Raw genomic sequence first — 23,069 nt, forward strand, 5'->3', positions numbered from 1 at the left:
CTTCCTTTTACCATAGCCACTAATTATTCGTCGCACTCCACCTGGATATAACATTTTCAATCATTTTTTAAACATCACCTTTTCACCTTTTTTTTTGTATTTTTTTTATTTTCAACATCATCAAATATATATATATATATATATATATATATATATATATATATATATATATATATATATTCATTGAATTCAAGAGCCAAACAATTGTAATCAAAATAATAAAATATTTTAAACAACTCTTTGCTATAATGAGAATAGTTTGTCTTTTTAAAGCTAGTAAACAGAAGAGACACAAACTACTAAGCAAGAAATGTCATAATTCAAGAATCATATTTCATATCATATATATTAGGGATAAAAACATACATAGTCTATCAAAAGTTTTTTTTATCACGAGCCATAAAAGATAGAAGAATATATATGGCGAGAAACTGTGTGACACTCGCACTAACAATATTGATTATTGGAATGGTTTTTTGTGTTGCTGATGAATTTCATGACAATATTGCTAAACAATTTAATCCATCTTATTATTATATTGCAATGATAGCTCGTAGACAGTGTATTGCAAGCTGTAAAAGGCATTCTCGCCACCCAATAGTTTTGTTTTTGTGCACTAGTAGTTGCGCAACTAGATACGCATTTGACTAGTACTTTAGTAATAGTAATTATCTAAATTATTATGAATGTTCTTTTGAGTTTTTGTGATTTCTTTGTTTTCATATTCTGAAATATGAATATTTTATATTTGATGTAATAAATTCTCTCTTGATTAATGAGTGTTGAGAGATTAATGATGAAAAAATAATCAAAGGTATTCACCTAATTGTAATTGAATAATTTAAGCAAATTTATTGGGTGCTTAAAAGTGGACATTCATAATAATGTATGAATCACAAGTACATCATACTTTTATCTTCTTTTTTTTTCAATGCGCTACATCTTTTGCTTTTTTTTTTCTCATGTTTATGTTACTCAAGTTTGAGGTTTTACACTACTATTAATGTTACAGGAATAGGCTACATATTTTATAAAAATTGGTTCAAGCTCGTTCAAGTTCGAATCTTAAATAATCCCCCATGAAGAGAAAAAAATATTTAAGCACTCAATCAAACTAGGACGTGAATCACATTAATAATCTTAGATATTTGATGCTTTTAGTTACAACTTTTACTATATATGTTGTCATGAGTTTCATTTGATAAAAATTGGTTCTCTTAGGATATGTATATAAGTAGTTAACTATGATAAATTGTAGTATAACATAGAATAACATCATTTTCAAAATAAATATGATCTAGCTAGATATATGATTTGTATATCATGAATCCTTTAAACTTTATATGTTAGTTATATGAGTATCATATATGTTATAGTTCGTTTGTATATGATAATGTAAACAGATTAAGAAAGAAAAAACAGTTATACTATTCACCTATATCACATACAACAAGAGTTTAAAGAGATGCCAATGAATTATAACTCAAATAGTATAATCTCTCCATACTTACCTAAGAGGTCACGGATTTGAGTCTCCCTATCTTTGGTTTAAAAAAAAAAGAGTTTAAAGAGATATTTCAATAAATCACGGTCCTTAAATGTATCCCTAATAACATACTGAATAAAACTTTCAAAAGTTCAATTTAGTTTTTTATTATTATTATTATTATACTGGATGTTGTATTGTGTTTTATATGCTTTATGTAATTCAATTCTAAAGCATTTAACTTCTACATTAAGAAAATCGAGACAAAATTTTGATAGTTATTTATTTCAAGATCTTACATTTTTTACTTGTTGGATATTGTCCTTATAAGATTGAGCACTTTGATCTGGCTAGGGTGCCAACAACTTTTGTGATTTATAGCCATCAATGATGTTTTTAATGGTGTGAGATTTTATCCAATGGTGTGTGATTACTCACTTTTCTTTTGTTGGTTACATGTTAGCTAGAATTTAATAAAGTTGCTGACCCCTAGACTTTTCCTTTTTTATAACCTTTACTTTCTTGTCATGTGCTTTAATTATCCTCTGAGTTTTTTTATATTATTTTTTAGGATATTTCTCAATTCGATGAATCAAAAATTAATCCGTTACAAATCTTAACTATACTTTTAATATGTCAAAACCCAACCCAACCCAACCCAACCCAACCGTAACCGGTGATTGAGGGAAAAACTGTAATAAGCCTATTGAATAATTTCACAAAAAATTATTTGGATCAGATCTCCTCTATTTTTAGACTTTTTCCCAAGTCAAATATCTTTTCCTATTACATCTATCTATCTAAACTATTAGTGTGTTTTTCAAGAAATCACACTATATATCTAGGTAATTTGCAATTTCTCTCAGGATCCTGTTTCTGGTATTACACATTATGCCTTAGCATCATATTGGGGAAAGAAATTAGGAAAGTGTGATTTAAATGCTTATCAGGTACTAGTTTCTAATTGAGAAAGTGTAGGTAAACAATATAAATATTAGACAACATAAACAACGGTTTAAAAAAAGGTTAAATTAATTATTATAATCAAATTTTCAATTTATTAGAATGATTAATTTTGAATTTAAATTATTAGGGTTAAACAATGTAACCTCCTCTCAATATACCGTCAAATCACATTCTCAATCCATCTCAACCCTCTTCCTCCTCCTCTACTCACACCGTCATTCATCCCGGTCCTCCCCTTTGCCGCTCAGCCTGACACGTCTCCACCTCCGCCGATCAGCCTGATGTGCCTCCCACCCATCCACTGCTGCCGTTGTTTTCGTGCCACTCTTCCCTGGCAGCGTTGCTACGGTGTTGCACCACTTTCTCATTGAATGTTCATTTTACTAGGTATGTGGATGGTTATTTTTATTCTAAACCGACATTCTTGATGTAGAAGAAACTCAACAGCATTGAGGTTAGCTAGTGAGGGAGGGACCGACGGTGCAATGAAAATTTGGGGAGGAGGTATGTGACTGTAAAAGGGTTAGAAGGTGGACGGTTAAAATCTAAAAAGTAAAGGTTTTTGGGAAGGTAATTTGTTATTGGGGTGGATTTTTTTGTTTTTAACCTTGTTGGGCCAAAATTGTAGCCCGTTGTTCGTGTTGTTTACAATCTCCATTGTCTACCTAGCGGAGCCGTTTTTAATTATATGTTATACTTGAGTTTATAGACTTGCATGCTAAATATGTCGACTAATTTTGGTGTTATTGTTGTTGAAAATTTTGATTGTTGATAGAAAATGAATCATAGTTGTTCTATGTAACTCTAGGTTCTTAAAAGTGAAGTCAATATGAATTTTTATGAAAGAATTAGATTCTTGTTGTCACACCTAATATTTCGTGCATGCTATGGATATTCTGTGTCCTGGAAAAGTAAAATCTCTATGTCAAGCAGTATTTTACTTGAGATGAAAATTCTATTCTATATTTCTTACTGTCAATCTATTGAAGCTTGCAAAAGGAAATGAGTGAAGGTACTTCAGCATATGTAAAGAGCATTTAGACTATGTTTGAGGTATGGACTTTAGTGTTTGTGTTTCTTAAGTGATTGGATCCTTGTCTTGCTCAAGAGAGTCTTTGCAATTTGCTACTACTAGTGGACCATCAAGAGCCATATATCTTATATTTGCTTAGCACTTAGATATATGAATTGTTATATAGGTGCAATACTTGTACTGTATATAGCAGTACTTACTCTGTATAGATGCATGAATTATGAATCTAATGAACAATGAATTAGATCTATGATTGTGTAAATGTTATGATGTAGAAAGTTTTATTGAAAAGGAAAACTTTGATATTGTAGTGTTTATATACATTTAAACTATTATTTATAATAAAGATAATTTATGTAATAATTAATAAAAGAAAATTCTAATGTTGGAAAGATTATGATGGTTTAAAATAGTCGTTAAATATAGGAAAAATATGTCATAAGAATAAATAACTTAGTGATGGTTTCAAACCATCACTAAATATATTGTGACAGATTAAACAACCACTAAATATAAAAAATTATCATCAGAATTAGTAACTTAGTGACAATTTTAAATCGTTGTTAAATATATTGTGATGGATTAAAATAGTCACTAAATATAGAAAAAATGTCACAACATTTAGTAAGTTACTAATGGTTTCAAATCGTCGCAAAATACATCATTAAAAAAATACCCTGACAAGTGTTATAAATTTGTGACGGTTTTATGCTTTCAAAAGCATCACAAATAATTTAGTGACATTCTTTATCAACGGTGGTCCAAAATCAATGCTATGTCACCTGGCGACACTCAAATTGGTGATGCTTTTTTAACAATCACAAAAAAAATAACGACAATTAAAATCATTGTTAAGCATTAAAGAAACGTCATGAAAATGTTGTTTTATTGTAGTGCATGTAATTCCATACTAGGTATCTTTATACCCGAAAATATTTTCCTAAGGATAGATAGCTAGATAGATAGATAGATAGATAGATATAACTATTTAAAATTTTAATGTTAAAGATTGAAGCTTGACGTACAATGGAACCTACGGATAGCTAGATTTTAACTTAGATATTCATATAAATACATACATATTCAACCATTGACTATTTAACATCATGACTAGCACAATACTTTACTTGAGTTGTCGTACTATATTATTAGGTAGGTTCTTATCTTTGTACTTGAAAATTTTGGCCCTAAAATATATAGAAGTCTGTTGTCTCCCTAAAGTTTCTAAAATAAATTTCATCCTCAAGCATTTAGATATACTATATACATAGAGAAAAACATTCATTAAATTATTATCAAACAGATTATTGTCATACATATTCTGATTATATACAGACACTTACTACAAAAAAATTAATTTAAAATGACATTTATATTACTACGGTTTTAAAGAACTGTCATAATTAATTTGAATAAAATGGCGGTTTTGGGGGATTTTGGCGGTTTTGAACTGCCATTATCTGTGTCTATTATTTAAAAAAGCCTAAAACTCTGTTTGAACCCTAAAATTGCACACTGAAATGAAAACATCGCTGCCAGCCACTACTATGTTAGAGGAAGGACAAAAATGAGGCCACTGATGTGTTAGAGGAAGGTCGAAAACAACATTGCCACTGTGATCTGCTCTGGCGATGATATGCTCCAGCAACGATCTGCTCCAACGATGATATGCTCCAGTGATGATCTTCTCAGATGTGTTCTCCTTCGATTAGAATCTCCTTTCCATCGAGATTCTGTGTTGTGAACCGAAACATTCCTTCTTATCTCCTCTAGTGACGATCTCAGTCGGCGATGTTCTCCTCTGGCGGCGCGTTCTCCTCTGGCTACAATCTCGGCAGTGTTCTCCTACTTCATTAAGCTACAAAGCTGTGGGTTTTTTCTCATTTTTGTTGATAACAAAGTCTCTCTTAATTTTTTATTCTTTTACGTCTATATTATGCATTTACCATGATTTATTTTTGTTTATTGACTTCTGTAGCTGCTATATGTGAATTTAGATTAAGATCTGTTCGTTTTGCAGCTACACAAGTTTTGTTGATTGAGGAAGTGACATAGAAAGCAGAGAAGGTATATAAGATAATAAATTAAGATAATCTTGTTTATTGTTGATTCATTTGATTGAGGAAAATCTTGTGATTCTTGTTAGGATTAAGATAATGAATTACTAAACTGTCAATTTTGTTGTGAAATCAGAATAATCAATTTTGCTACAATTATAACAAGATATAAGATACAAATACTTATATATGATTTTTTTGTTCTGATTTTGTAGAATTGCTTCTGATTTTTTTCTTTTTTCTTTGTTTAAATATACTCAATGCTCTATGGAGATATTTTTTTTAAATATACTTATGCGCTATTGAAATACAAATATATCCTCATCGAACTGAAGTTAAAACATTAAAATAGAATGTTAACATAAGAGACAATGTGTTAGGCATAATATTAGGAGAATATACTAGTTGTTTTCTTAATAGACCAACTGCCTCTATCTATAATAATGTATATATTCTTGTATCCGAATGAAATAAATAAGAGAAGATAGTTTATAATAATATATGATTGAAGAAAAAAAGTGCATGGATCTACAATTCTACACCCTAAAGCAACTTAACTGCCATTGTATGAGGTCCTTTATATGAAATTTCTTTCCTCTTCATCATTGTTGTCCATTTCCCATTCTAACAATTTAATCGGTTCTAATTGTAGCATTAAAGAATGTGGTAAGCTAGAGTGTTTACCAGAACAGGGTTTCAAAGGCTTATCTTCACTTTGAAATTTGTCAATTAATTACTATAAGCATTTGGGATCCTTGCTTCATGATGTTCGGCACTTAACTTCACTTCAATTTTTATCTATTAAATACTGTCCATCGATGAGAAATCGGTGTGAGAAAAGAACAGGGGAGGATTGGCACAAGATAGCACACGTTTCCCATGTATATTGTGGTAATCATTATATCTATTTATTGTATTCTTAGTTTATACGTTGCTTATTCATTATTTTCTTTCCTTTTAATTTCGTTGTGTGTTTGCATAACCATGGTTTTAATATTTTGTATTGAATTTTATATTCATTTGTAGTGCTCTTTCAAATTACAAAACCCAAAAAAAAAAATCTTGTATTTGTTTTTTTTTTCAGGATATGAAAAGGATATAAAACTCACTACAAGTTCTCTGTTGGAATTTTTAAGTCATTAGTTTAAAATATGCACGATATGAAATTCTTTTGCTTCTCCCTCATCTTTTTATGTGCCAATAAGGACAAAATGTAGTTCATTATTTTCTTTGAGTCTCTATTGCAATTGTGTTGTTTTGTTCCGATCCAGTTCTGTTATATGAAGAAAAAGCTTCTAGGATTATTGGGGCATCAATATCATCTAAGTGCTATTATTGTGTTTTAAGACTTCTTTGATTTATGAATGAAAGCTACTTGGATGAGATTTTGTCTGACTTATACAATCATTAAATGCTTAAATAAGATTTTGGTACTTATAAAATCGTTGATAAAGTTTGATTTTATAATTTGATAGAAGCATAATTGTATAGACTGAATTTCAGCGCTATACCTAATTTTCAGGGTGTATCTTCTGGATATTGTTCCTCATCCACATTGTAGTTAGGGAGAAACAAGATTCTATTTCAGTATTTGGTCACTTACAGCAAACTTTAGAGCCTCAACTATAGAACTTTTATATTGTGAAGATTTTGGTGAGATCTTTGTCAAGTTACTTCGTTAGACCTAGTTTCTTTTGAAAATGATTTTCTAACTCTAATGCCTTTCCACTTATTTTTAGATTATGGCCCCTTCCAAAAAATTCAAAAGTGTAAATAAGAGGTTTCTTAACTCATAAGGTGAATGTTTCATAATTTTGGAAATAACTTCTTTTCTTACACATGTATGGAATTAAAATAAGGGAAAGAATTTCTCCCATTATTACTTATTGTTCATTTTGTTTGATCCCTTTGACCAAAATTAAAAAAGTTTGGTGTAATCGGTTGTGCAATATGAATTTTATTTTGATCTTTATAATTGTTTCAAATTTTGATGATATGCAGAAGAGAAGATTGGCTGACATGTTAGGGCTACAATGGAGCAAGCAGGAACTTGAGCATTTCTATAAAGCTTACCGTAAATATGGAAAAGACTGGATGAAGGTTAGTTATATTTTTTAGTCATACATTATGGTTAAAAGTTGACTCTCATCATCAGGTTTTTTATCTGTTATGAGTGTCCATGTATCTAGAAAATACTATTGCTTAAACCTCATTGCCATGGATGACAAAAAATATACTACTTAAGGTGTTGTTTTTGTATCATTTAGTATACACCATGATTGTTGTCATTTGGTTAAGGGTTACATTTCTAGTAGAATGGATATTAGTAAGAGATGCCTATTGTTCGTAAAACATGTTATTCTTTATGTTTATTTTTAGGCATACTTATCTCTTCTAGAGGGCACTGCTTCTGTTGTTGGACTTATAGCAATGATGATAGATCATTATAGTGTACTGGTAAGAATAAATTTAAACTTTTGGTACATTTTTTTAACATTTATATTAACATTTCTATTTTTGCTACATTACTGTCTAATTGCAAGTTATTTTCCGATCCATCTGTGATATTAAAGATTCCCCTCCTAATTAAGAGTGCTACATTCTTTTGGTTTGAATTAGTATTACAATTTGTGATAGAACCAATTTATCGAAATTTGGTTATAAGAAATAAAAATGTGTAATTTCATTGTCAGGGAGGAAGTGACAGTGAATAGGAGAGCAATGAAGATGCAAAAGTATCCAAAAGGTCTCAAAAATGTTTGCAAAGAAAACAAATGAATGACCATAAAACATTAGAAGGACCCTTTTTAGATCATTCTCAATCACAATCTGTTGCATCAGGTGATGGTTCTTTATTGCTGTTGAAGACTAGGAATTTTGGTGGGTTAATTTGTCAAACACATGCCAATGTTATTTTCTCTTTGTTGTATTTTAATTTACATATGCTTCTTTTTTAAAATAAAAGACATTAATTGTTGCTTTAAGGGATTATTGTTACTCATTTTTGGAGGGTTTTTTCTATTTTTTTTAAAATATATCTAGACGTCTCTTGAATAAAATCTATGATAATCTTACCATTTTATTTTCTGTGAGATTGTTTCAGGGCTTACTTCTTATACTGTCAAAAAACGAACTCCTTGAGTACCTATTTCACATTCCATTGGTAAAGATAATGCAGAAACGTTATTTTCATCTGCTAGACAGGGGCACAAACAAATGGTTGTTACTAATGATGTTACGCATAAGATTGCATTAGCATTGGCCGAGGCTTCACAAAGAAGTGGCTCCTCAAAAATTCCTGTATCTCCAAACAAGATAGCAGCGCCATCGCCTAGTAAGATTCTTGAACCATAATTATTTGCTCCTTCACTAATCCATAAATACAAACTTTAATTTGGATTTGGTAGTTGTAAACCCCGTTAAATTAGTAAATAATTAGTCAATAAATTAGTTTTCAATAAAGAAGATTAGAAATGTGAATATTATATCAAATTAGGATAGAGCTCATCGAAATGAGAATTTTGACACTAATTTCGAAGAAAACGGTCCAAAATTAGACCGAATGGACCGAACCGATTGAACCAGGCTCAAACCGGACCCATGGGCCCAACCAGTTCAGCATTTAAATGAGCCTAAAGCTCATTTCCTTCACTAAACACAACAGAAACAGCAACGCACCATGGGAGAAGAGAAAGAAGAAATTCCCCAAAAACCCTTATGGTGATTCAAAATGCCGTAACTCCTCCGTCCGAGCTCCGATCGCCGCACCATTTGCGGCCACGCGACCACAGCGTTGAGCTCTACGTTTCTACTAGAACAATTTCATAGGTAACCTGCTTATTCACCCTCAGCCTCTTCTTCCCCAATTTTTGGAAAATTAAGTGAAGATATTGAATTTCTTTACTCTTTGAGGTTTTAGGATCCAATTAGCTTGAGAAAAATATTCACTCTTACTTATGTGAAGCTTAGGTAAGGTGAGGATATAATAATTCTATCTAAATATTCTGAATTTGTGTTTTGGGAATTAAATTGGGTATATATGTGTTATGAATGTGTATTAGGTTGTGAATAAATAATTGGAGCTTGAAATTGTGAATACCGGAACTTGAAGGAAGCTATTTCATTGAGGTTTGGGGGCTGTGATTGGTTTTAATAAATTACCTTGATCATTACGAGGAAATCGGCTAAGGTATGATTTAGGTTTCTTGCATTTAATATGTAATGTTCTGTGAAAACTTAGGCTAGATGACCGTAGGATATGTTGGAATGCATGTGTATATATATATATATATATATATTGGTAGTATCTTGTGAGAAAACATGTTTGGCTTGGTGTTGGTTGATTGATTGATGGTTTGGAGAAATATTGATTTGAGGTATATTTGTTGTGGTGGTTGTTGTGATGATAAGGAAGGCCATATTGTGTTATAAACCTAGGTTTTGTAAACTATGGTTCTTGGTTGGTTTTGGTTGATGAATTTGAATACTGTAAGTGTATTATTGTTAACTTGAGGTAGGTTTATTGTGTTGATTGTTAAAATAATGAGAAAGGGGTATATTGTATTGAAGAATGCAGGTTAGAGGTGAAAGGAATGGAATTATTGAATGAAAATGAGGTTTGGAATTGTTTGCAAAACTTTGGTTTTGGACTGAACTTCAGCAGGCTATAACTTGGCTTCCGGAACCCCAAATTGATTTCAACTTATTTTAAATGAAAATTGGGTTTGTGATGTTTATGCCGTTCGAAGAACGGAAAAAAACGATTTAAAACGATTGAGTTATGCTCGTCGGAAATTTTGGTGTGAAATATGTAATGTTGCAGGTGAGATTTCCATGATTGTGCAGCTCTCTGGTTGATCCTTTTTTTTAGGAACGTATGTCCACGCGTACGCGTGGCATGGATTTTTGGTGATGCATACGCGACTCGTTGATGGGTAGAAAAATGCCGGTTAAGAATTTCCAAAAATTATTTTCTAAAATGGCGTTGCAAGCACAGTCTTAACCGACGAGATTCCCACTATCAATTTAGAAGTGTGTCATAATTAAAAATAAATAACCAAGAGTAGAATCCCGGGTCGTTTCCCAAAGAGTTGACACAATGATGTAAATTATTGGTCATGAATTTTTTGAATATTTTTTAAGTTTGAGAACGGAAAAATAAATGGCTATGAATTAAAGCACTTAATAATAAAAAAAGATGTTATGTATTTAATAAAAAGGTCTTGGCTAGAAGTGAAAATTGGAGTTCCTATCCTTGTTGATTTTTTCCAAGTATAATAATAAAAGTTCATTGCTTCTACTTAGTTATCCTCTAACTAATGAAGGAAAGTCAAGTGGGTAACACTAACTCTGATTCACAAGTCCTAGTCACTTCCTAGGGAAGGACTAGAGTTAGTGAAAATGAGTTAGCCAGCAATTTCCAATTACAAATTGATACTTGAGTATTACAACTCAAGGGTTTCCAATTAATCAACTCCCAAGCCAAGTTGGAATATCTACTCCATTAACATGAATGCCATTTTCACAAACATGTAAAAGGAGTAAATAAGAGACATGATAATTATAGTAAATTAATAAAATCAAAATTGGCACTGACAATTAATTAAAAAGGATTAAACAAGCAATAGAATTAAATATAAAAATATTTCATTGTATTAATAAATTCAAAAGTAACAAAATCCAAACATGAATTCAAGTAACTAAATGGAAAAACAAAGGAGTAGAAGTAATAGAAAGGCAAACTATGACGATAATAACTCCGCTTGAAGGTAGTAGCAGCTCTCTCAAGATCCAAACTGAAGATGAAATTAGAATGCTAAGAACCCTAGGAGAAGTAGTGTTTCCCTCTCTAGAATTCAAAAACTAAACAAAAACTAAAATGAACATGAAAGTATGTTTAGTCTTAGCTACACCCCTGCCTCTAGTCTGCGTTTTTGGGCTTGAAACTGGGTCCAAACTAGCCTAAAAATCTCCCCCAGCGAGTTTTGATAAGTGCAGCACGTGACGCTCTGTCACGCGTACGCGTCGCTGGACTTTTGCGCTTGTCACGCGTACGCGTCGCTGTAAGATGCGCCAATTCACACGCACGCGTCAGCCATGCGTGCGCATCGCTCCTCGCTTCTAATATCTCTAGTTTCTTGTGTTCCTTCCACTTTAACATGTTTTCTTTTCATCCTTTAAGCCATTCATGCCTTGTAAATCTGAAAATACTTCACAAACACATCACGGTATCGAATGGTAATAAAGGAGAATTAAAAATTAACAATTTAAAGGCCTAGGAAACAAGTTTTCAATCATATCACAAAATTAGGAAGGGAATGAAAAAAATGCAATTTCAATGAATAAATGTCAGATTAGTTGACACAAACCCACTCAATTTAGTCCAAAATATATCAAAAAATAGTGGTGCATCACTGGTCCCATGCATACGCGTAAGGAGCTAACAAGCATGTCCACGCGCACGCGTGATCCACGCGCACGCGCGACATGAAGTTTTCACCTACACATATGCATGACAAAAGGACGCGCGCGCAAGCTGCACCTTTACACTCCCACGCGTACGCGTGAGCCACGCGTACGCGTGTCCCCTATTTCAGCAAACATGGTTTTTAGAATTTTAAACCGCACTTCAAGCTTCTAAACCTCTATTTTTCATTCCTTTAGTCATTAATAATAGTATTAAACCTGATGATCAGATGAAGATAGGAAATGGGGATAACTTGGAGATGATGTAAAGCTAAAAAGTGATGAACTGATTATGAAATGTTACGGATGATCATGTATGATACTTGGCTTGATAATCAAATGAGTGATCATGTATAATACTTGACTTGAATGGTTAAATGATCTAAGATACGAGATTCCCTGGATAAAGTACCGTGGCTTGCCACCACATGTACCAGGTTGAAAACTCGATACTCCATTGACCCTACTACGTAAGGGTGACCGGGCACTTATAAATTTCCGGGAATGGTACCCCCATTGAGCGATTATATATATATATATATATATATATGAGAAAAAGCTATGCATAGACTCATGGGGATGTACGTCGGGGGACAGTCCAATGGTTTAGCAAACCGGACTTGTTGGGTTGGTTGTATAACCGACAGATAAGCTCATTAGCCATAGGACAGGCATGCATCATGTGCATATTACTTGAATTACTTTTTTGTGCTCTAACTGGGTTTGCCTAAGTGCATTTACTACATTAAGTGTATACCTGCTACCTGTAGTACGTGTAACCTTCTTGTGCTTGCCTTTATTTGTTTATTTGTCTGTGAAATGCTAACGGAGATGGAGGTATGGGAGAATGGCAGTGCGGGACTTAGATTTAAAATTAAGTTAAGTTAAGTTTAGATACTCTTTGTAAACCACCTTTTATGGCTTCTGTTTAATACTTTAAGCTCTATAATCTGAGTGTCGGCGTTCTAGGATTGCCTTTGGCATTCCCAGGACCTTATATATTATGTATATGGCACCTTTACCATACTGAGAACCTCTAGTTCTCACCCCATACTATGTTGTTGTTTTTCAGATGCAGGTCGAGAGGCGTCTCATTAGGCGTCTGGACTCCTGAAGCGAAGTTGTTACTGGGTTATTTTGTTGTACAGTGATGTATATATGTGTACTTAGCTTTCTCTCCGCATAACTTGTTCTTTTTTATTCTCTTAGAGGTTTATGGAGAGACAGGATTTTGTTTATGTATATTTGGGTTTTGGATATGTATGTATATATGTGTAAATATTCTCCGGCCAGCCTTGGCTTCGCGGGCTGAGTTAGTAACTTGTTATTCTGTATCTTTGGTACTCTATTCCCACTTTTATTAACTTATGTTCGATAGTTATAGTTTTTTTTAACACGCAAATTAACTCGTTTTTTGAGCGTTGCGCTTTTATTTCGCGACTTTTATTTCATCTACTCTTCAAGGCTCCTTGTATATTATAACCTTTCTGCTATTATATGTATACATTATGTTTTTGAGGTCGTAATACCACACCACCTCTGTTTTACGGCTTAAGCATAAAGCTCAGTGTGGTAGGGTGTTACAATAGTAGTGTAGAGGACCTTTCAAGTTACCATTTAGCCTAACATACCTAAATTCAACACAAATACAAACAAATAGAAATAGTGTTCTTTACATGTACTAACCAATAAATGCTTTTTGGAAAATTAGGAATGTTTTAATTGCTAGCATAATTAATATATAGTATTATAGCACTATTATTTTGTCTTCAAAAGTGGAAAGAAGCAATTTCAATACTTTTTGTGGCTATTTTCTTCATTTTTTTTATACTTTTGAACTTTTTTCATCTTGTTTATCTTCATTAAATTGAAAGCACTATTGATTTGTTGTTTATTTATGCATTTGTATGAATAAGTAAAATTTATATTTTTTTATTGTGCTCATAAATTATATTTTTGTTGTAGGGATTGGATCAAGAGAGTGAGATTTTATCGCCAAAGAAATTAGGAAGTAGGTCTTCTAGAGCGGGCAACAAGAAAACATGATCTTGCATGATAAAGATTTTATGTATTAAGGACCATATGTTAAGACATGTTATTGAAAAATGTTATCTTTGATACTTTATTTTTGAATTTTGACTTTAAATAATTTTTTATGACCATGTATGAATTAAAAATCAAGTTATGATGTTTGATTTAAGGTTATGTCTTTTGGTTATTATGAGATTTTAATGTTTGAGTTCCAAAAATGCCATTTCAAATAGAAAAAAATTATTTTAATGCAATCAAAATGGCAATTTCAGCGGCCATTTTAAAAGAGTAAAAAACTAACAAGTGGTAAAAAAGGTGGTTTCAATCCCACACTACAAGAAATTACCAGAATAGCGACCGATTTAGTGACTAATTTTCCTTGAGAATCGGTCGCTAAAGCCTTAGCGACCAATTTAGCGACCGATTTGGGTGGTCACTAAAACCTTAGTCGCTAATAAGAAAAATAGCGACCGACTTCGGTCGCTAACATTAGTGACCGATTTCTGAACATGGCCACCCAACCTTACCAAAAATTTTCGGTCGCTAAATCGGTCGCTAAAAGAATCAGTCCCTAATTGGTGACCGAAGTTTCCGTCACTAAATCAGTCTCTGAGTAAATCGGTCGCTAAATGGAGACCAACTTTTCATTCACTAAATCGGTCGCTAATTTTCGACCGGTATTTCAGTCACAAAATCAGTCACTAAGTGGGAACCTGTATTTTAGCAACCAACATTTCAGTCGCTAAATCGGTCGCTAATTAGCAACCAAGCATTTTAGTGACCAAATTTCCATGGCTGATCCTAATTTTTAATTATCAATTTTTTACTAATTTTTTACATCTAGGCTATTAAATATTGAAAAATCATCAACACAAAACCTACATCTTAACACATAAACAGCCAACCCATAACAAATATATCTCAAGTAACAAAACATACTCAAACAATCACCAAAATAACTCATCAATTCAATATCATAGACAATAACAATAATAAGTATGTTCACCATTTAAAATCTATTAACTAACTAGCATTTAAAATCTATTAACTAATTAGCATCACAATTACATCATTTAAAATATATTAACTAACTAGCATCACAACTACAATGAAATAATCACTCTTCAGACGTACGTTCACCATCTTCATCCTCTCCTATATTTGTTTCTCTACCTTCTAGTTGAGGAATCGAAATTTTAAAATTAAGCTTGTTCATCATTTGTTGAAGTATACGGTTATTGAGTTCAAGTCCTTTTTCTGTCTTTTCCAACCTAATTTTCAAGTCATTGTTCTCTTCTTGCATTTTCTTTATTATTTCTTCATGTTCTGACCTTCGCAACCAATCAGATAACTAAGAACTGGAGCCACGATTACTAGGTCTTTTCTCAACTACAGTGGATTCTATTCGAAGTCCATAATTTTTTTCTTTTTTAATTCCGGCTATTTCACACTACACATCCAGATATAATTAGCACAAAAGATGTATTCAGTTACATACATGTAAATGAAGGAGCTAAAACGTTGCACACTTGATAGATATAGTATTACATGTGTGTCTACCTTAATTGTTAAAATCGACCTATCTCTAACATCTACACACGGGAGTAAAACAAAATAAAATAAGAAATCATTGGTAGTATATATTCATATCCATAACTTAGACTGATAGAAGTACTAGTACAAAGCAATAAGCATGACAGTTTTAGGACAAAGAAACATCCGTTACTGGGTCCAACCTTCAAGAAAGTCAACAAATTTACAGGTCGTCCATGAAGAACATTACTAATTAACTCTTGTTTAAATAATTATAATGGATGGCATTAGCAGCTATAAAGGAAAGATAAAAATAGGGCTGGTTCTCACCGGGATCCTGTATGGGTATTTTGTTAGGAAATTATTTTAATTTCCTAATTTGTTTGTGAGCAATACATATATTAATTATAATCACAAATTATGCTATTTCAAATTAAACGATTTATATAATGATGATCTCATTTATTGTTATAAATGTTAATGAATAAGTCATTATTATTTTTGATTTGGAATTAAATGAGAATAAAACTAGATATTCTCTTTTGTTCTTTAGATAATTATCTTTTTTGGATTTTAGATATATTATCTTTTGGGCTTTAGATACTATTTTATTTGGGTTTTAGGGTTTAATGGGTGCCATGCTCAAATATAAATAGACCTTCAGGATTTCGGTCCCCAAAATACCAAAGCCGCCTTTGTTGTTCTTTCCCCATCAAAAGAGTTGCAGTTTAGCCGCCTAGGAATAAATTTCTTATCGAAAGAACCACAAGATCCAAATTCTTCCATAAATTTCTTACTCTTATAAGTAAAGGTACGCTTCCGCATTATGTTATATTTTTTGTGATTCAATATAGATGATCTGGGTTAATAAAATTAATTTATTTCAATAAGTGGTATCAGAGCCATCCATAATTTAGTCATAAAAAATATTTGATTTTATTTTATTGGATCAATATATACATATGCGTTGTTTACATTATATATAAAATTGTTGCACACTTAATAAAATTGTTCCTGATTGTGTGTGCATCAATACGTATATATGCTTTATATATGAAACGTATTCCTCCCATACCATTTTCGATTGCTTATATATATATTATCACATGTTACGCATATATATATATATATATTATAATTCTTTCGATATGTATATATAAGTATATTGTTGCGTGCTTATAATGTATGCTGAGCACGTTTTAGTTTATATATATATATATATAATTGATACTCATGAAAATTGATAATCATGTTTTTTCTAAAGTCTGAAAAGACACTATTAAAATTTAATTTCTTTTAGAATTTAAGTATTTTTTATTGTTACATAAGAAAACTAGTAACAATAAGGATTATTGTACCCATTAATTTTATAAAGATTTGGTTTTGGAATAAAGTGATTGAACATTATGCTACCAAAGTAGCCTCTTTTGTAAAAATTGATTTATTCAAAACATAAGGAATATGGTGTTATGTAATTTATGCAAATATTGGTCGGCCCAAAGGAAGGTCTATATTTGGCCGAATTACATACACATATTGATAGTAAATACATGTTTGGGTAACAAATTAAGAATAAAGTAATACTTATTATTTATGCGGACAATAATCGGCCCAAAGAAAGTTTATTGTTTAGCCAAATAATAAGCATTGCACACTTTTGTTTATTTTCTATTAATTATGCGGTCAATAATCGGCCCAAAGGAAGGTTATTGGTTGGCCAATTAATAGAAAATATATGCGGTAATAATTAGGTTGCGAAGTTTAAGTCTCCATGCGCGCATTAAGTCGGTCCAAAGAAAGGCTTCATGTGTGACAGGAATTTTGACAATATTTGATTACTGCAATGAGAGTATCACTTACAGTTAATTTTTCTATCCAAAGATTGAAAATTAATGTTGTTCTAGATATCTCAATATGGATTTTTTCCCCATTATTTAACTAATGTTTATTGCATGTTTATTTGTTCTAATCCAAAAACTATGGCTTTAGCTACCAATATTTCTGCACAAATTAGCAGTATTCCTAGGCTGAATGGTTCAAACTTTAAAGTTTGGAAGGATACCGTGGAGATTGTCCTCGGTTGTATGGATTTTGATATAGCTCTTCGAGAGGAGAAACCCACTTCCACTTCGGAAAATCTCAATGAGGTTAAAATAGAGAAGTGGGAGAGATCCAATCGAATGAGCATTATGATCATGAAACGCTCAATTCTTGAGGCATTTCGGGGCTCAATTACTGAGGATAAAAATGCCAAACAGTTCCTAAAGGATGTTGAGAAATTCTTTACTAAGAATGAAAAGACGGAAGCAAGTAGTCTTTTGAGCAAACTTGTCTCCATGAGGTATAAAGGTAAAGGGAACATAAGAGAGTATATTATGGAAATGTCTCATCTTGCTTCAAAATTGAAAGCACTAAAGTTAGAGTTGTCTGAAGATTTACTCGTGCATTTCATTTTGATTTCCCTTCCTGCACACTTTGGGAAATTCAAAGTGAGTTATAATACTCTGAAGGACACTTGGTCCTTAAATGAGCTTATATCTCACTGTGTGTAAGAAGAAGAGAGGCTACAGCAAGATAAGACTGAAAGTGCTCACATGGCTTCATCTTCTCAGTATAAAAGAAAGCGTGATACTACTGCGGATGTGCCTTCTCAGCAGAAAAAGACTAAGAAACAAGATCAAGTTTCAACTTGTTTCTTCTGTAAGAAGGTGGGACACATGAAGAAGGATTGTACCAAATATGCCACCTGGCGTATAAAGAATGATATAATTTTTACTTTCGTTTGTTCTAAGGCTAGTTTAAGTTATGCACCTGTTGATACTTGGTGGGTAAATTCTGCTGCTACTACTCATGTAAGTGTTACTATGCAGGGTTGCCTGTGGAGCCAACCGCCAAATGATGCCGAAAGATACATCTATGTGGCAGACGGCAATATAGTTGCAGTCGAAACTATATGAACCTTTAGATTATATTCCACGAGTGGATTTTACTTGGATTTATTAGAGATATTTTATGTACCGTCATTTAGGCGAAATTTGGTTTCTGTTTTTCGTTTGGACAAATCAAGTTATTTTTGTTCGTTCGGAGACAATAAAGCCAGTCTCTTCTATAATTCAAATAATATTTGCTCTGGTCATTTGGTGGATAATCTATATAGGCTTGACTTAAATTCCTATAATAATGAAATACTGCAAACGAGTACAAAACAAAAACTAAATGAGAATTCGGCATCATTATGGCACAAATGCCTAGGTCACATCTCTAAACAGAGAATTCAGAAGCTCGTGTCGGATGGAATTCTTGGACCCTAAATTTGGCGGACTTTGAAGTCTGTATTGAGTGCATAAAGGGGAAAACGACAAACGAAAGGAAATTAGGTGCCGAGAGAGCTAAAGATGTCTTAGAACTGATACATATCGATATATGTGGCCCATTCCCTACTGTCTTTTGGAATGGACAACGGTACTTTATTACGTTCATAGATGATTACTCTCGTTATGGGTATCTATATTTAATTCATGAAAAGTTCCAAGCCTTGGATGTTTTCAAGTCTTTCAAAGCTGAAGTTGAACTTCAACTTGGAAAGAAAATTAATGCTGTCAAATCTGATCGTGGTGGTGAATACTACGGAAGATATGACGGTTCAGGTGAATAATGTCCCAGGCCTTTTGCTCTTTTCTTAGAGGAGTGTGATATTGTTCCGCAATACACCATGCCAGGCAAACCTAGCATGAATGGTGTTGCAGAGCGAAGGAACCGAACTCTTAAGAACATAGTGAGAAGTATGATTAGTCATTCTTCCTTGCTTGAATCACTCTGGGGAGAAGACTTAAAGACCGCAGTGTACATCCTTAATAAGGTGCCAAACAAAGCAGTTAACAAAACCCCATATGAAATTTGGACTGGGAAAAGGCCCAATATAAAGTATCTGCATATTTGGGGATGTCCAGCTGAAGTGTGACCTTATAGGCCACATGAAAGAAAATTGGATTCAAGGACAATTAGTTGCTACTTTGTTGGTTACGCTGAGTGCTCACGGGGGTACAAGTTTTACAATCCTGCATCAAGGTCTATTTTTGAAACGGAAAATGCGAGATTTCTTGAGGATGTTGAGTTTGGGGGGGGGGGGGGAAGGAAATATTAGGAATGTTGCTTTTGATGAGGATTCTGTAATTGGTAATGATCAGGTCCTTGTGCCTATTGTTGTTTAAGATATAGTTACAATACAAAAGCAAAATGAGAATCCTCCTCAACTCCAACTCATACAGCAAGCTCGACAACCTCAAGAAGTGTCATTAAGAAAATCCAATAGAGAAAGGAGAAAATCCATCTATGATCTCAAACAAGCTTCTAGTCAATGGTATCACAAGTTCATCAAGTCATTACCTCATGGTTTTGAGGTAAATATCATAGATGAGTGTGTATACCGCAAGTTCAGTGGGAGTAAATACATCTTTTTGGTCTTACATGTTGATGACATTCTACTTTCCAGTAACGATATAGGCTTGTTGCATGAAACTAAGAAATTTCTATTGAACAAATTCGAAATGAAAGATCTTGGTGATGCCTCTTTTGTATTAGGAATCGAGATACTAAGAGATCACTCTCAAGGTATTCTTGGATGATCACAAAAGAACTATATCGAAAAGATTTTAAGTAGACATGGCATGGAAAGATGTAGACCAATAGATACACCCATAACTAAAGGAGACAAGTTCAGTCTCAAGCAATGCCCTAAAATGATCTTGAGAAGACAACAATGCATGATAAACCTTATGCATCAGCACTAGGGAGCTTAATGTATACTCAAGTCTGCACACGTCCCGATATATCATTTATGGTGGGAGTGTTGGGTAAATACTTGAGCAATCCGGACATGGATTATTGGATAGCTGTTAAACGCGTAATGCGTTATCTAAAGAGAACAAACGATTACATGCTTATTTATCGGAGATCAGAAAATTTTGGAGATCATTAGGTACTCTGATTCCAATTTCATGGCATATGGTTGCGAAACTTTGTCACTGAGCTTCATATAGTAGATGACATTGAAAGGCCATTAAGGATATTTTGTGACAATAAGTCAGCAGTACTGTACTCCAATAACAATAAGATTTTGACAAAATCGAATTATATAGACATCAAGCTCTTAGTTGTCAAGGAGAAAGGTTAAGAAAACAGATTTCCATAGGACATATAGGAACAAAGTATATGCTAGCAGACCCATGAACCAAGGGATTGATCCCTAAAGTCTTTCATGAGCATATTGCTCGGATGGGTATCAATATTTGTGATACCTTGGTTTAGTGGGAGTTTATTTTATGCTATATATCCTATAACAGATATTGAATTATTTTTCTGCAGAATTAAGTTAATGCTTTGTTTCATGTTATGTGAAATGTTCATTTTACAATATTTGTATTGTGTTTGATCTCAATAAAGTTGGACCAGCTGGAAATAGACATGCATGAGATCACTTGGCATGTAATTTTCATATTACTCATCCAAATTTGATCTATGTCGTTTAGTATATTAGGATGGTGATTGGCGTAGTTTAGTCACGGCAATTAATGTGATAAAAGCTACGGTAGTTCCATATCTAATGTATGAGACAGACTAGATTGTTAAAGTAATGAGAGAAATAGCATTCAAATGCGCGCATAAAGTTTATAAGATGTGATTATGTCAAGAAATAATATATGTATAGCCCAAGTGGGAGATTGTTAGGAAATTATTTTGATTTGCTAATTTGTTTGTGGGCAATACATATATTAATTATAATCACAAATTATGTTATTTCAAATTAAATGACTTATATAATGATGATCTCATTTATTGTTATAAATGCTAATGAATAAGTCATTATTACTTTTGATTTGGAATTAAATGAGAATAAAACCGGATATTATCTTTTGTTCCTTAGATAATTATCTTTTTTGGATATTAGATATATTATCTTTTGGGCTTTAGATACTATTTTATTTGGGCTTTAGGGTTTAATGGGTGCCATGCTCAAATATAAATAGACTTTCAGGGTTTCGGTCCCCAATATATCAAAGCCGCCTTTGTTGCTCTTTCCCCATCAAAAGAGTTGCAGTTTAGCCGCCTAGAAATACAGAAAGCTTTGGTTGAGGAAGATCGAAAGAATCACAAGATCCAAATTCTTCCATCAATTTCTGATTCTTATAAGTAAAGGTACACTTTCGCATTAAGTTATATTTTTGGTGATTTAATATGGATGATCTGAGTTAATGAAATTAATTTATTCCAACATATTTCTCCCTAATCCTTGTGGCCTCTGCTCTTCTCTTCTCTGCAAATAAAAATGGATCATTCATTTGTATATTACTACCAACAATCAAGCTTTACACAAAAGATCAAAAAGAAATTATATAGATAATAAGAGTATATACCAAGATCATGCTCTTGTTTGAAGTAGCTCTTTGCCATTCCTCCTGAAATTAACATTAGCTAAATTCAAATAAAAGACTAAGATTGCCCAAAAGGAACAGAGCAAATAATTACAGATAAGAATAAGACGACTCCCCTAGTTTCAACAAAAAGAAGCGGTGTTTTCATTTGAAAAGGATGATACCGGCTATTTAATTGAGGCCGGGCATTTGTATTTAGAAAAATATAATAATAAAGTCAGCTATAGTATTAGTAGATAAGTATTCATTATTGTAATAACTAATAAGCATTTAAGCATATGTATACATATAAAATTTTAAATAAATAAGAGTTGCAAAAAATAGAGAATCAAATGCACTCAAAAAACAGTTGCAACAGTTTCAATTTCAACTTTCAATTACTTAGGCAATTTATAAAAATAGTATATAAATAAATAAGAGTTGCAAAAAATAGAGAATCAAATGCACTCAAAAAACAGTTGCAACAGTTTCAATTTCAACTTTCAATTACTTAGGCAATTTATAAAAATAGTATAAATTTATGGCAATTTAATTAACTTTGCGTATAAAAGATATCAAGCAATTATCACAAGAAGCTTATAAATAACACATGCAATGTACTAACAGTTTTATATTTAATGTTTTTTATATATTTAATGTCCAAATTCCAGAGGTAAGATCATTTACGTTAATAGCAGCAAAATATCGAAGAGAACGCAAAAAAATAAAGAAGGTAAAAAACTTCATTATTATCCAAATCAAAGGAACAAAAAAAATTATTCTCGAAACTTGCAAGCACTGATAAAAAATGCACACCATTCTACAGAAGAAAATGGTCATTCAAAAGATTAAATTAATGAAACTTTCTGACAGTTCTACTACAGAGCTTAGACAACAAATCATACATACACAATTTGTCCACAACAATTCACTCTCTGATTAAAAGAATTGTAGAAACAGAATCATAAATAAAATGGCACAAGTGAGAAGAAAAAAAAAACTTTGCATTTGTATCAAGACAAGACTAAAGGATCAAGAACTTGACTTCTTGACAAAATTGTCATTTGCAACTTTGGAAAGACCATAGG

The 23,069-nt window shown here is 32.4% G+C and overlaps 1 pseudogene; it reads left to right on the plus strand.

Moving 5' to 3' along the window:
- The first annotated feature begins 17,523 nt into the window (after window positions 1-17,523).
- On the plus strand, window positions 17,524-18,739 carry LOC148562871 (uncharacterized; annotated as a pseudogene).
- Window positions 18,740-23,069: the final 4,330 nt, after the last annotated feature.

This window comes from Arachis ipaensis, chromosome B6, assembly GCF_059453495.1.
Source record: "Arachis ipaensis isolate K30076 ecotype BB chromosome B6, ASM5945349v1, whole genome shotgun sequence".
NCBI lineage: Eukaryota > Viridiplantae > Streptophyta > Magnoliopsida > Fabales > Fabaceae > Arachis > Arachis ipaensis.